General features: G+C 48.5%; 1 pseudogene; it reads left to right on the forward strand.

Annotated features, from left to right (window-relative positions):
- The window catches only part of LOC142439141 (endoplasmic reticulum-Golgi intermediate compartment protein 3-like), a 195,491-nt pseudogene extending 183,861 nt beyond the window's left edge, over positions 1-11,630 (forward strand).
- The last annotated feature ends 4,343 nt before the right edge of the window (positions 11,631-15,973 follow it).

The following is a 15,973-nucleotide window of genomic DNA, read 5'->3' on the forward strand; positions in this document are numbered from 1 at the left end:
AACAAGTGGCCATATAGCTCAGAAGCAACAAAGCCCACCTGGAAAAAACACACCAGCCTGTGTGAGCACGAGCTGCTGAAGGGATCAGGTATCAAGCATCAAGGAACAAAAAATCTTATCACTGAAAATGTTGGTGAGTGCAGAGTGGAGACTTGAAGCCCAATGGTAGCCAACCAGACACCCCTTGCTGAGGGGTTGTGGGGAGGAGATGAACCAGGCAGGGTGCAGGGTAGCAAGGATGAAAATAACTTTCTTCTAGTTCTTAAATACTTCCTTCCCCCCCCCCCGCCCACTATCATGATCCCAATTCTATCTCGCAAATCTGGCTAGACCAGAGGCTGTACATAGGTACAGATAGCAACTGGAAACACAGGGAATCCAGGACAGATGACTCCTCCAGAACCAGTGATGAGAGTGGTGATGCCTGGAGGGTGGAGAGAATGTGGGGTAGAAAAGGGCAACTGATTACTGGAATCTACATATAGCCTCCTCCCTGGGGGAGGGACAGCAGAGAAGAGGGCAGGGGAAGACATCAGACACTGTAATATATGACAAAATAATAATATATGAATGATGAAGGGTTGATGAGGTAGGGGGGAGCAGGGAGAGGGGGAAAATGAGCAGCAGACATTAAGGGCTCAAGTAGAAGGCAAATGTTTTGAGAATGATGATGACAACAAATGTACATATATTCTTGACACAATGGATGGATGTATGGATTGTGATAAGAATTGTACGAGCCTCCAATAAATTTTTTTTTTAAATCTGTGAGCCAAAGTCCAGAGTTTCACAGTAAATCACTGGAAACGACAGAGGTGGTGGATTCACGCGTAGAGGAGGTACTAAATGCCACTAAATTATAACAACAATGAAACTCAAAACCTTCCTCTAGTTCCTGAACGCTTCCTCCCCTCCCAATCATCATGACCCCAATCCTACGTTGCCTTGCGGACCTGGTTGTACCAGAGGATGCACAGCGGTGCAGTGGGGATCTGGAGGCACAGGGAATCTAGGACAGACGAACCCTTCAACACCAGCGGTGGGAGAGGCGACACCAGGAGGGAAGGGCATGTAGAAAGGGAGAACCGATCTCGGAGATCTATGTGTAACCTCCTCTCTGGGAGATTGTCAAGGGGGAGGCGGGTGAGGGGAGACGCTGGGGAGTGTAAGATAAGATATAATAATTATTTATAAACTATCAAGGAACCAGGGGTGGGATTGGGGAGGGAGGAGGATGGGGGAAAAAAAAGGGAAACCGAGCTGATTCCAGGAACCCAAGTGGAAGGTGAATTATGAGAGTGACGAGTGCAACGAATGTATAAGGGTGCTTTGCTCATTTGATGTATGCACAGATTGTGATAAGAGCCTTATGAGCCCCAATAAAAAGATTAAAAAAAATAGTTAACTTTACCATAGATCAATTTTGATTATTCTTTAAATGGGGGAGCAGGGGTCCCTGTTATGCTACAAACCAAAGGGACAAAGTTGAGACAGTAGCCCTGCCCTTCACAATGATCCTCAGAGAGGAGAGGCCCTAGGGGCTGGGTGGTGGGTGGTGGAGCAGCGAATTTCCAGGAACATTCAACAGAGAGAGGAGGGCAAGTAGCCATGGGCCTGAGATAGAGACGCAGAGGAGAGCAGAAGCTAGGCAGGCCGGCCTGCCTGCCATTTACTGGGCCTTACCCAGGGAGCTAAGTTAGCAGGGAGATGCTTATTCCTTTTAATATCTGAAGCAGAAATGAGTGGGCGCACAGGAGGCCAACCAGGCTGTGGCAGCTAGAGGAGCCCTGTGTGTAAGAAACAAGCAGGAGCGACACAAAATCCCCAGGTTCCTTGCCTAGGGGGGCAACCGTCAAAAACACATGAGTCTTGTTTGGGCAAGCATGCCAGACTCCGAGGTCCCGTTTATGCAGCTGGTTTCTGCTCCGTCTTGTACTCGGCTCTGTCTGGATAACTCTACCAATGAATAATAAGCCATCTTATCTCCTTTGGGGATTCTGAACCTTTGGGGGATACATTATCCTGGAAATCAAATTAAATGCCCGTTCGCTCTGAGCTCATGGCGTCTGTCGCTGAGGGCTGGGTGCAGCAGCTCAGGGAGACGCTGGTGGGGCTGGGAAATGGATTTAAGCATCTAGTGCTGTTTCTGCACTTGGAAATCATCCATTTTGATGAGGAAATGAAATCAGCTGATCTTTTACTTTGTACATTTGAAGGCGAAGAGCTGTTTCTCTGCACCAGATAACGGGCTTGTGACCCCAAAGGACAGTTGCTCTCTCCGCTCCTTCTTGGCAGTGGTAGGTAGGCTGTGAGCCACAGATGGGAGCATTGCATGTGAAGGTACGAGGGGCCTTCTTGATATGCATAGTGGGCTGGGGAGGTGGGTAACCTCAGCCAGTCCAATGGGGGGGGGGGGCAAGAATACAGAGAAGCCCTCTACAAATGGCAGTTCATTTTCATTCTCACTGGCCTTGAAATGCTTTGCAGCAAATTCATCCACAGGCACCTCACAAAGGACCTCGGGCACACTGGCGCAGGGCAAACTGGCTAAAAAGTCCAGCCATAAGCCTTCAGGCACACTTTCTCTCCCAGTGCTGTCCTTCCTCGGGGTGCTGAGAAAGGGGTGGTGCTTCTATGTTGTGATTTATGTCCCCTTTTTGTTGAAGGTAAAGTCACCTTTATGTACCCTACTGGGGGGACCCTTATCCTGAAACGTCATTAGGCTCTCTTCCTCTCAAATGTCATGACTCAGCTTAGTGGTCCGGAGAGCCTTCTCAACAGCCTCCCTCGTCATTTCTCAGGTCTCCATAGCATCCAGCACATTGACTAGTGGGGGAGGCATTCAAGAAATGTCTGATGGACTTCGAACCAGTGCTCCAAGATGTGAATGTAACATGCCGGTGTGGAGTAGGGAACCAGTGGAGAGGCCTGGGGAGCCAGCCCCAACCCCAACACCAACTACTAAGTGGACACCTGCCTCTCCTCCCAGAAGAATTTATTTCAAAGGATGAAATCATCTGCAGCTCCAGGAGAGGGACCTATCTGATTGGAGTACACAGGAGCAGATGAAGGAAGAGGAGGAGAGAGTGAAGCACATCCTGACCCACCAGGCTGTGAAGACGATGTTCCCAATTAGAGCAGCCAGTCCACAAAGATGACCACTTGGCTGGCCCCACTATGAGACATGACGCCCCTCACTGACCCATGGCCCTATAGGAGACAGCACCGGAGACACCGTGTGGGAATTGCACCAGATATGATCCTGCCACACTGAGGCAAAACATTAAGGGGGTGCAAGAGAACAGCAAGGGAACGGAGTGGCAAGGTCCCCAGGGAATGCTGAAGGTGGACTTTGAGGCCAGGGCATGGTGCCCCAACAGACTGGACTGCAAAACACTCCTAAAGGCCAACAAACAATCCTTGTACTGACAGCAGGCTTTTCTTTATTGTTGTGTTTTTGTATGTGGTTTTTTTGTCATTGGTTTGTTGTTGTTTTGTTGTATATTGTTGCTTGGTTTTTGCTCTGTCTTGCTTTTGTGCGTGTTATTATCTCCGTAGGTCTGTCTAAATAAGATAGGCTGGATGAACAATCTGGAGGAGAAAACAATGGGACCAACAGTTCCTGGGGGACATGGGAGAGGCGGAGGTGGGGGGAAAGGTAGTGGTGTTAACAAACCGAGGGACAAGGGAACAACAAGTGATCCAAATTGGTGGTGAGGAGGGTGTGGGAGGCCTGGTAGGGCGTGATCAAGGGTAATGTAACCAAGAGGAATAGCTGAAACCCAGGTGGGGATGGAGCATGATAGTGGGACAGGAGGGAAGTCAAGGGAAATAGAGGAAAGAGCTGAGAGGCAAAGGGCATTTATAGAGGTCTAAATAAAGGCATGCATGTACATATGCAAGTATATATATATATATGAGGTTGAGGAAATAGATCTATTTGCATATATTTATAAGTTTAGTATTAAGGTAGCAGAAGAATACTGGGCCTACACTCAAGTACTTCTTCAATGCAAGAATACTTTCTACTATTAAATTGGCATTCTATGATGCTCACCTTCCCGACACAACCTCTGAAGACAAAGAGGGTGAACAAGAAAATGTGCTGAAGAAAGCTGATAGTGCCTGGCTATCAAAAGATATAGCGTCTGGAGTCTTAAAGGCTTGAAGGTAAACAAGCGGCCATCTAGCTCAGAAGCAACAAAGCCCACATGGGAGAAGCACACCAACCTGTGTAATCATGAGGTGTCAAAGGGATCAGGTATCATCAAAACAAAAAATCTTACCATAGTGAATGAGCGGGGGAGTGTGGAGTGGAGACCCAAAACCCATGTGTAGGCCCCTGGACATCCCCTTACAGAAGGGCCTCGGGGTGGAGACAAGCCAGTCAGAGTGTGATGTAGCAACAATGAAAAATACAACTTTCCTCTAGTTCCTAAGTGCTTCCTTCCCCCCCACCACCACCGCCCCCCCACTATTATGATCCCAATCCTACCTTGCAAGTCTGGCTAGACCAGAGGATGTACACTGGTACAGATAGGAGCTGGAAATGCAGGGAATCCAGGGCAGATGATCCCTTCAGGACCAGAGGTGTGAGTGGCGATACTGGGAGGGTGAGTTGGAAAGGGGGAACCAATTATAAGGATCTACATGTGACCTCCTCCCTGGAGGACAGACAACAGAAAAGGGGGTGACGGGAGATGTCAGACAGGGCAAGATATGACAAAATAATAATTTATAAATTATCAAGGGTTCATGAGGGAAGGGGGGTCAGGGAGGGAGGGAAAAAATGAACTGATGCCAGAGGCTTAAGTGGAGAGCAAATGTGTTGAGAATGATGAAGGCAATGAATGTACAGGTGTGCTTTACACAGCTGATGTATGTATGGATTGTGATGAGAGTTGTATGCGCCCCCAATAAACAGATTCAAGAAGAAGAAGAAATGTCTGATGGAGAGCTGCATCACTGACCCTGTGCTCATCACTCTGAACCCTCAGTAGCGATTGCCGGCTTTCTATTTACCATGCCTAGGCTGTGAGTCCCTTGAGGACAGGAAACTTGCTTCATTCATTTTTACGCCCTAGCTCTTAATAATACATAGAACCAACGACTCACTTAACAAGCAGGGGCAAAGCTCACCTTGGGGAGCCGATTTGTTGTAGCTGTTGTTACAACAGCTGAGAGAACATTCAAACATTTAAATCCGATAATTTTTGTGTAGACCTGTCTGGATGATCAAATACTTCCAAATGTCTACTCCTAACTTAGCCTCAGGTAGAAATAAAACCTAGGTGTTGAGTATATTCAATAACACCACTGGACAGGTGGGAGACCAAGGCTCATCATGGGTGGAGCAAGAACACTCAAGCTGTCCCCCTCACCACACTCCCTTGGCCTCTGAGTTCAGATTCAGTCAATATCTACTCAATTGCCTATGTTTGTTTTCCATTACTCCTACCTCTCAGGGGGACTCTGTCCTCACATGGCTGCGTGCACATGCCTATTCGGGGAGGGTGGGGGGCTCACTGTAGTTTAAAGATTAAGATAAACACTTGCAAGAGGGACTTACTCTTCACGAGGACACCTCCGAGAATTGATGTCCAGAAGAGGGCGGCTTTCCAGTGCAGGCTTTCAGACACCTGGCCCAGCAAGGAGAGTGTGGTAGACTACAGGCAACAGCCTGCGTGACCCTTGTGAGTCATTCATTGCTGCATAACACATTTGGCCACTTTAAATAACAGGAAGCTCTTACTATAGCTCACAGGGTTTCTGATGGTTAGAATCCAGAAACAAGTTAGTGGGTGATTCTGCTTCGCTGGGGTCTCTTGTGACGTTGCCCTCACCCTGTCGCCGGAGCCCCAGTCATCTTAAGCTCGCCTGGGGATGGAGGATCCACTTCTCCGATGCCTCCTGCATGGGGCTGGTTGTTGACAAGAGGCCTCGGTTCCTCCCCATTTGAGCTTCTCCTTGGGTTGCTGATGTGTCTTAAGAGTGGCTTCACTCAGCGCCACTGCTGCAGGAGAGAGCAAGGCAGAAGGCTCGAGGTCTTTGCTGACCTCTCCTGGGAAGCTGCACTCACCCGTCCACACACTCTCCTGCTGGTTACAAGGTCAGCCCCGCGAGGACCGCTGGGACCATCCTGCATGTGACTACTTCAACTTCAAAAGGTGGCTCTGACCAGAATATTTCCTTCAGCACCACATTTGGGGCCCTGATGGCTCCACGAGCAATACACATTTTGATTTTTAAGTGTCACAAAACAGCAAAAGTCAAAGAGAGACAAAAACTCAGAGACACTGACGACCACGCGGCTGGTTGCTGGAAGATCTCGAAAGAGACAAAGCAGTGGGAGAGTCAGTTTGCCTCTTCTTTCGGCCAGGCCTCTGATGAGACCTTCGCGTCCTGCCTCCAGCTGCAGGTAGTCATATGATCGGAAACACACACCTGCGAGAATAAGGGAAGAAGTTGCTCATCTTACAACCTTACAGGTGAGCTTCAGGACTACATAGCACTGCCTGGAGCAAAGGATGGCTGTGAACTAATATTTTCTATGTTTTGTGATTAATAAGAACATACAGCTTTGCCTGTATTTTCTGGAAAGAGTTTCATTTCCAAAATGTGAACATTAATAATAGTCCACCACTTTTATAATCCCCATTTTTTTAATCGACTCTTTCGTCTTAATAGACCCAACCCAGTGGCTGTCGCATTGGTGCGACGCCCAGGCGGGCCTCCATGTGTGTCAAAGGAGTGTGCTCCACGGGGCTCTGATGGCGGAGATTTCAGAAGTAGATTGTCAGAGCTTTCTCCAAAGCACCTCTGGGTGGGCGCAAACTTCATCCTTTCCCTTAACAGCTGAGTGCATTAATCATGGGACCACCCAGAGACTCCATTAATATCGAAGGGCAGGTGAAGTATTGCTGAAAAATCATAGACAGCGGTATTAAGCTAAAATATCCAAATGTTCTTTCTCTCCATAACTTCCATTGAGGTCTATCCACGTCCGCAGGTGGTGCTTCCCTCTTCCGAATCCTTGTCCTCCCATGTCAAACCACCATTCTGGCATCTTCCAGGACTTCCAGCACTGCTCCTTTTAAGTGTTCTTTGCAGTTGGGGAACAAAAGGAAGTCTGACGGGGCAAGATCAGGCCTGTAGGGTGGATGGGGTAAGATTGCCCAATAAAATTTTGTAGGGATCTTTTCTATCCTCAAAGAATGAACATTGTGATTTAAAAAAACAAACAAACAAACAAAGCACCTTCTCAGTGCAGTTTTCCTGATGTTTTTCTCACCAATGCCATTTCCAATTTTCTTTAATTTGACTTCCTAATAAGCCCCTTGATCATCCTGTGTCCTTCAAGAAAATCGATCAAGATGACCCCTTTGGGATTGTCTTGGGGTCATCAGCAATTACTATGACCTTCTGAGTTTTTATTTTAATTGGCCCAGCAGATCCCACTCAGAAGCCGTTTTTTAATTGACTTTCTCTAAGGCTCCTTAATGCGACTAAGACAAATGTGTTATGGAGGGAATGTGTCTGCAGTCATCCACTGAGGAGACATGTTTTGTTTGGAATGAACCCCTCCATGTAGAAACTCCAACCTTGTAGCAATATGTTTTCACTTGCTCTCAGACACTAAATGGTTCCCTAATGTCCCTCTAGAGCAGTGGTTCTCCACCTTCCTCATGCCGCGGCCCTTTCATACAGTGTGCCTCATGGTGTGGTGACCCCAACCATCAAATTATTTTCGTTGCTACTTCATAACTGTACTTTTGCTACTGTTATGAATCAGGGGACCCCTGTGAAAGGCTCATTCGACCCCCAAGGGGTCGAGACCCACTGGTTGAGAACTGCTGCCTTCTAGGACTAAGTAAAACTGTCCCATTGAGTCTCATCTGTCTCCTCTGAAGTGACTGGTGGGCCTGAACTGCTGATCTTTCTGTTAGCAGTCAAGTGTCACCAGGGCTCCTTTTACTTGTTTTTAATAGTTTAGTTGGCATTTAATTGACATATCACACACTTTAATTGTTCAATTATATTAAAAAGTGTTGTACAGTCATCACCAAAATCAATTTCAGAATTTTTTCTTCTTTTTCGCACTCATGTTAGCTCCCCATTTCCTCCAAACCTCCCCTGCCCTGCCTTAGGTAACTATTATGTCTCTATAGATTGACCAACCTGGATTTCATATGCAGAAAATCACAAAAAGCAACAGTGAAAAAACTAAACTGAGAAAAAAACTCAATCAAAAAGAAAGCAGAAAATAGTAAAAGGGGAAACAACTTTAAAATGGGCCAAGATGGAGCTCAAATGAGAAAGTATGATATGTGATCTCTATCATCCATAATCAATTTTACAATGCTTTCTGTCTATACTGAGGCTATTCATATCCATGGACTGTGGTCAGAGGGATTCACTGGCAGCTTAATTCATGTGGGGACCCTGCATGTGGATTTGGGGCTTCCTCTGTCATCTGCAGCTCTCGGCAAACTGCGTTTTCAGAACTTAAACTCTGAAACCATTCCCTCTTTCAGATTTGGATTTTATTATGTACAGTCCTGGGACTGGCACTGGTGGCATAGTGGCATAGTTGACTTGCATGTCGGGCTGCTCAGTAGAAGTTCAGCAGTTCAAATCCACTAGCCGCTCTGCAGGAGAAAGCACTGACTTTCTGCTTCCTCTTACAGGAAGTAGAAACCCACCGAGTAGGTCTGCTCTGTCTTATAGGGTTGCTACGAGTCAGAATCAATTAGATGGCAGGGAAGTTTGGGGGAGCGGGGGTAAGGATGTCACACGAATGGGTGTGTTTCTTGCGTGTGAGCGTAACTGACGCCTCATTTAGAGGTTGCTGCTCTGCTTTTGGTGCCATCAAGTAGGTTCCGACTCACAGTACCTGTGCCCAACAGAACAAAGCACGGCCCGGTCCTGCGCCGTCCTCAGCAGTGCTCCTGTGCCTGAGCCCATTGTTGCAGCCACCGTGTCCATCCATCTTGTTGAGGGCCTTCCTCTTCCTTCTCTAAGAGTGGCCTCTCCTGACAGCATGTCCTAAGTGTGTCAGACAAAGTCGCGCCTCCTTCACTCTCCGGAGCTCTCTGGCCAGATTTCTTGCAGGCAGATGTGTTTGTCCTCTTGGCAGGCCATGGACTTTCGGTATTCTTCTGAAGCGCCATAGTTCAAGTGCGTGGATTCTTCCACGGTCTTCCTTAGTCACTGTCCAACTTTCACCTGCATACGAAGCAAAGGAAAATGTCACGGCTTGTGTCAGGCACACCTTAGTCCTCAAAGTAGCATCCTTGTTTTTTAACACTCTAGATGGGTCGAGTGTGGCAGATGTACACAATGTAAAGTGTCCTTGGATCGCTTGTCTGCTGTTTCCACGAGCATCAGTTGTGGATCCAGGCAAGACGAAATCCTTCACAAGTTGGGCAGCCGCTTCTGCCTGGTCCCTGTGGAGGGAGGCACTGGGGAGACTGAGGCAGTCCAATGCCTACCCTAGGACTTCTGGATCAAGACCTGGGGGGGCGGGGCGGAGAAACACAGTGATCATTGTCAGCGGTCTTCTCGTGGTGCCACTGTTCCTGTCCAAGCTCCAAGCTGCAGTCTTACCTTTCCTCCAAGGTGCACCTGGGGCCCTGCATGGGCAAGTCCCGAGGAGATCAACTGAAGACTCGATGTCCTTTCTCCACATCTGCCTTGTGCCTATCTGAGCATCGGGGCCAGAGGTGCAGCTGAGGGGGAACAGCTGGATGGAGAGCACACCTTGTTCATGCACTGACGGTGCTCCACCCTGACTTCCTGGAGCCCGAAGGCTGTGAGAGCCGCTGCGGTGTTGGCACAGAGACCATCAAGGGCTGCCACACATGCGAGGCCACGCAGGAAGTGCATCGTCACCGAGGCTGGGTCTTAAAGAACCCAGACACCATTGGGCCGTCCCGGCGAGAGGGTTTCAGCCAAAAGAGGCAGGAGCAGGAGAACGAAGACTGCCAGGGGACAGCTTCCTGGAAACCAACAAGGTGCCCTGGGACTCCCATGCTGGCCCTGGGAAGAGCTTCCAGCAGTCTCACGTGCAGCCCATGACCTGCAGAGCTTTGGCTTTGACAACATCAACAGGACTCACTACCTCTGGCACCCGTCATGCGTAGAGGACTATGCAGACATTGTTTCACACTCTGGACCACACCAATGCCACTGCACTTCAGGCCTCCATGATGTTCCAGTACTTGGGGAAGGTGGTACCCCCAGTGCACATGAAGATAGATGGGGAGGTACTGACCACAAACATGTTCCTTGTGATCAGACATGAGAACGTGGCTTCAGGGGTTGATGGGTGGCCAGGGGCTCCTGGCATCTTTGTGCATGGCCAACCTATAAAGGCGATGCTGCAGGAGAACAGGGCCCTTCAAGCACGTCCTGGGAGATTTGTGGGCATGTTTAGGGTGGCTGGACTCTTGGATTTGCTTATCACTCGGCACGATGCATTCAGAAGAAACCTGATCTAGGTAAGACGGTCTGGTGGCCCCTTCCCCCTCTGTTGTTCCCTTTCCCTTATTTCCCTTTGTGTGTGTGGTCATTTTCCTCAGCCTTTGCCACCCCACACCCCACCAACCCCCAACACACACACACACACACACACACACACACACCCTTGTCCCCAGACTAATAAATCTATTAGTTGTAATTGGTTGTAATGATATATTTTCTAAAAGTCCTTCACAACTTCGACCTTTTCTCCAGTTGTCATGATCTTACCTCTTGGCTCTGTTGTGAGGATGTAGGTCTTCTTTACCTTAAGCTATAATCCACACGGAAGGCTGCATCCTTGACCTTCATCAGCAAGGGTTTCAAAGTCCTCCTCACTTTCAGCAGGCAAGGTTGTCTGGTTTTTTTCCTCCTCACTTAGATAGAACTTATTAATACACAAAAGCCTTAAAAAAATTGAAGTCATGTGGGTCTTTCTTGGTGTCTGAGAGGTCCTGCTCTTGACTGCTCCAAGACCTGTTCTTTTCATTTGAAGAAGGTTAAGTTAAACAGCCCCAGAAGGAGACTTCTCTAGGCCCAGCCTCCATCCGGGCTCCAGAGCCACAGTTTGCTCTGTGCGTCCCTGAATGCGAAAAAGGAGCTGAGGACAGCGAAGTGTAACCTTCACACCCTAACCGCCCGCGCTGGAGCCCCCACCACGGCCCGTGAGAAAAGCAGAGCAGTCGTCCTCCCATAGAGTCACATGATAATAGATATTACATGCCTTCAGGAGGGTCTGCTCAGTGGTTTGCAGTAAAACAGAGCTCCAGCTATCCTGCTGGGAATTTACCTCTCCTCTGTGGTCCTGCCTGACCTGGACCTTTCCCGGAAGCAGGGCCCTTTGACCGGTGCTCACCTGCGCTCTGCAAGGGCTTTCCTTAGATGCTCTACCCTGGAAACTGGGACACAAAAAGGCCTGGCCATTTGTTTTGTTTGTTTCTTGTCTGCCCCACAGTGAGTGCGGCCCTGGGCAAGGACACAGGTCTGCTGCCTGTGGGGTGGCCTGTAATGCAGAAGTGAGTCTGGGTGCCCGGGCGCTCAGGCTGTCCTGGGGTTGCTGTTTTAAAGGCACTCTGGCTCTCCAGCTCTGGAAGCAGCAAACAGACATCTGAGGATGGGGCTGTGGCGGGGCTGATGAATGTGAGAGAAAGCCCTTGCCCGCCCACTCTACTGAGCTGCCTTTCCACTGTGGGCTAGGTCAGGAAACATGCCGTGGCCATGCGAAAGCCTCCTTCTCCTCCTCTGATCCCGTCAACATCTGCTGGTCAGCTGTCTTTGTCCCATAGCAGGGATCCTCTGCTGTCCTCATCCCTGCTCTCCAGCAAAGTCTCCTTCCCCATGGGTTCTGCAGACCCTGGAGGATCCAAATATCTCCCTAAGCTTCCTGTCTTCTTGCCTCACCCCAGCCAGGACTGCTAAGTCCGGCTGCCTGAGGAACTGATGGCTCTTTGGGGGAACGGGTTGGGCAACAGCTGCTCCTTGAAGTGGCAGCCAGGCCCTGGCAGCGTGGCTGAAGCCTTGTCTTCTCCTGAGGCTATTCGACTCTGGAATTGATGCAAGTCAGGTCTCTGCTTTCCCTTGTCTTTCCTCCTGTAGGAGCATCTGCATTAAAAGAATCACCAAGGAGCCCTGGGGGGCAGGTGTGGTAACATCTTGCCCCCCCACCACCACCACACACCCACACCATGGTCAGCAGTTGGCAACTGTTAGGTCTCACAACGCACAGGGGCTCACCAGGCATCAGCACGGACTGATGGAAGTGAGAGCGAGAGGTTCACAGCCCACTGTGAGGTCACCAAAAAACGAGACGGAGGGGCGGGGCACAGTAGAAGTTTTCGATACCACTGTGTGAATGAAGCCCTGGTGGCGCAGTGGTTACACATTGGACTGTGACCCGTCAGGTGCACAGTTCAAGCCCACAGCCGCTCATGGAGTAGAAGATGGAGCTTTTTACTCAGGTAAAGTTCCAGTCCCAGAAACCCACAGCCGTGATTCTGCGCTGTCCCATAGGAATGCTCTGCGTGGGAATCAACTGGATGGCATGAGTTTGGGTTGGTTTTTGGTGTGATTGGGTGGTTGGGATGGGGGAGGGGAGCAGGTAGTAGTACAGGGAAGATCCCAGTTATTTTAGGACTCAAAGAAGATAAAAAGTCATCAAAATCCACTTCCCTTGAGTCTTTTCTGACTCCGAGTGACCCTGTAAAGGACTTCCGAGACTGTCGGCCTTTGTGAAAGCAGACAGCCTCTTCTTTCTTGGAGCTGCTAGTGAATTTGAACCACCAACCTTCTGGTTAGCAGTCACACCCCTAACCCATGTGCAACCAGAACACAAAGAAGAGATGCTTTATCAACGCGAAAGGAAGTGCCGGGACTATTTAATGAGGGCAAATCCCAATCTAATGCGGCGCACCGTCACTGGCGGTATTCAAGTGAAAGTCTGTCCAAACATCGACTTCAAAGATGAAAACTAAGTTCCAGGAGAGTCAAAAGTCAATGGAGTTCTGGTTTGGTTTGGTGGTTTCTTTAATGGAGTTGGAGAAGTGGATAGTGTGGACGAGGTGAAGAAGGGTCTTCATCAGGATGACAGGGGCTCACTAACAACCCTGGATGTGCAAATGCCTGTGCACGCAGTTTCTTGCTATCTGTTCTGAGTTCCAGGTTCCGGGAGCTGGTCCTTCCTTTAGTGCCGCCCCGCCCCGCCCCCGCCCCCAATCCTCCTGAAAGAGTAAGTGCTCCCCTTGGCAGGGCCCTCCGGAGGGGGGCTACGGGGAGACCTGGATCTCTTTAATTCCAGCATCTGTGCTGCTGTCAAGTTGAAAAACAAACACCCAGGAGATAAGGAAAGACAGCAAACCATTCCCAGGCTGAATATTTAACAACATTGGGTTTTGATTTTTTTTTAATAAGGCATCAGTGGCTCTTTTTAAGCAACAAAGAGACTTTTTAATGCAAATTCCCCCTCAGAGCTTTCATTAAGATGTTAACATGTTTCTTGTCACAATATCTACCTTATTACAATGAGTCACGGTCCTTCTCCATTCTCCCTCTCAGACAACTTGTAAGATAAATCCTCTTGGCGGAGAGCAGAGCCGCCTACCACCCCCCACCCCCCACCCCCCACCCCCCAAGTGGAAACCCTTTCTGGAGAATTCTGGAAATTTTAGGCATTGGTTTGAAAGGGAGAAAAGGAAGAGGAAAGAGAGCAGGAAGAGAGGGCAGGAAGGAGGCGGAACTTGGTAATATTCCTGCTTGTTATTCTTGTGGGATCACTCCATTGCCTCTGGGCCATGCAGTGGCGCCACGGAGGAAACGCTGGGCTCTGCTTCCATATCACAGCCAAGAAAACTCCCAGAAAAAAAATAAATAAATAAATAAAAAAGAAAACTCCCAGGTCTCCCAGAGGAGCCCTGGGGTGTAGTGGTGATGCTGCACGCTGCTAATCTCAGGTTGGCAGTTTGAAACCACCAGCTGCTCCAGGGAGAAAGATGTGGCTTTCTATTCCTGGGAAGAGTTCCCATCTCAGAAATGCACAGGGGCAGCTATACCCAGTCCTCTAGGGTCACTGATGGGCATCGGCTGCATGGCAGGGAGTTGGTTACTCTCCAGTATATGGGGTCACCAGAAATCAGAAGGACTTGAGCACAGGTTTTGTATGTCCTTGGCAGCTACTGAACTCTGGTATCTGGAATGCAATGATGACTAAGCACTGAGGTGGTTGCCACTCTATGGCCCAAACAGCCATAACTGCACCGGCCACTCATGAGGGTCAGGAAAGCAGAAATGAAGCAGTCAAAACCCACTGGGATTTGGCAGCCAAAAGTGTTCATGGGACTCTGGGAAAAGCTTTGAGTCTCGGCAGGAGGACTACTCCAGGCAGCAAACAGGTTGGTACCCTTCTCTCCCTCGTGAAGCTGATATCCCAGCCCAGCAGACTAGTAAACGGCCAATGAAAATCTACTTTCAAAATAAATACATAACCTCAGAGAAAAATAAAGTGGGGTCTAGAAAGCAAAAAATGCTGGCAAGGTATAAGAGCAATTGGAACCCCTACCCCCTCCTAGTAAGATTGCGAAATGGTTCCACCACTATCAAAAATGATGTGGGGCTTCATCTAGCCCGAGACCAAACAAATCATTAGACCTAGAGAGCCTTGTGATGCGGGAACCACACCCAGGTATCTGCTTTAGAGCACAGCACAGAGCCATGGGGATGCACACCTACGTTCATTGCAGCACAATTCACCACAGCACAAAGATGGGGCAGCACCTATGCGCCCTGCACTGGGTAAGCATTTAAACAGAATGCGATAATACCATACTGCTGCAAAGAACAACGATACGTTCTCTTCGCTTAGTGCAACATCTGGGTGAATCTGCGGGCATTATGCCAAATGAAATCAGTCAGTCACAAAAAAGACAAATGTTAGATGGTTTCATTTTAATAAAAAGACGAGAATAGGTATGTAGGTGTCCCCATATTTTCCAAACTTTGTTTGACATAATTTCATTTTTAGGAAAGACCTCAATGGGTGGCTGCTTTCCCTATTAATGATCATAATTTTAAGAACCTGAAGAGGAATTTTGTTTTCAGGAAGCACTCTGTAAGCAAAGCTCTGAGTTTGTTTTCCAGAGCCCTCTGGGGAGGGCACTCTGCGTCTCATCATCAGGGCAGCATAGCTTCTAACCATGAGTACTAGATGGTAGGGCTGTTTTAGGATTATGTGTCATTTAGTATGATTTTGAAAGTTACTTTTCAGGTCTAAGAACACTAACAAAAGTTCTATGTACTTCACATCTTGAAACACCAGGTTGAAGTGTGGTCCCTCTTTCCCTGTGGAGATATAAACAACACCCACATGGAAGAAGCACACCAACCTGTGTGATCACAAAATGTCAAAGGGATCAGGTATCAGACATCAAAGAACAAAAAAATCATATCATTGTGAATGAGGGGGAGTGCGGAGTGGGGACCCAAAGGAGATGAGCCATTCAGGGTGCAGTATAGCACTGATGAAACATACAACTTTCCTCAAGTTCTTGAATGCTCTGCTCCCCACCCCCCACTATCATGAACCCAACTCTGCCTTAAAAATCTGACTAGACCAGAGCATGTACACTGGTACACTGTGTACAATGGTACACTGGAAACACAGGGAATTCAGGACAGATAAACCCCTCAGGACCAATAATGAGAGTAGTGATACCTGGAGGGTGGAGGGAAGGTGAGGTAGAAAGGGGGAACCTATTACAAGGATCTACATATAACCTCCTCCTGAGGGACGGACAACAGAAAAGTGGGTGAAGAGAGACATCAGACAGTGTAATACATGAAAAAATAATAATAATTTATAAATTATCAAGGGTTCATGAGGGAGGGGGTAGCAGGGAGGAAGGGGGAAAATGAGGAGCTGATACCAAGGGCTCAAGTGGAAAGCAAATGTTTTAAGAATGATGAT

The sequence above is a fragment of the Tenrec ecaudatus genome, chromosome 1 (assembly GCF_050624435.1).
Source record: "Tenrec ecaudatus isolate mTenEca1 chromosome 1, mTenEca1.hap1, whole genome shotgun sequence".
In the NCBI taxonomy this organism is placed as follows: Eukaryota; Metazoa; Chordata; class Mammalia; order Afrosoricida; family Tenrecidae; genus Tenrec; species Tenrec ecaudatus.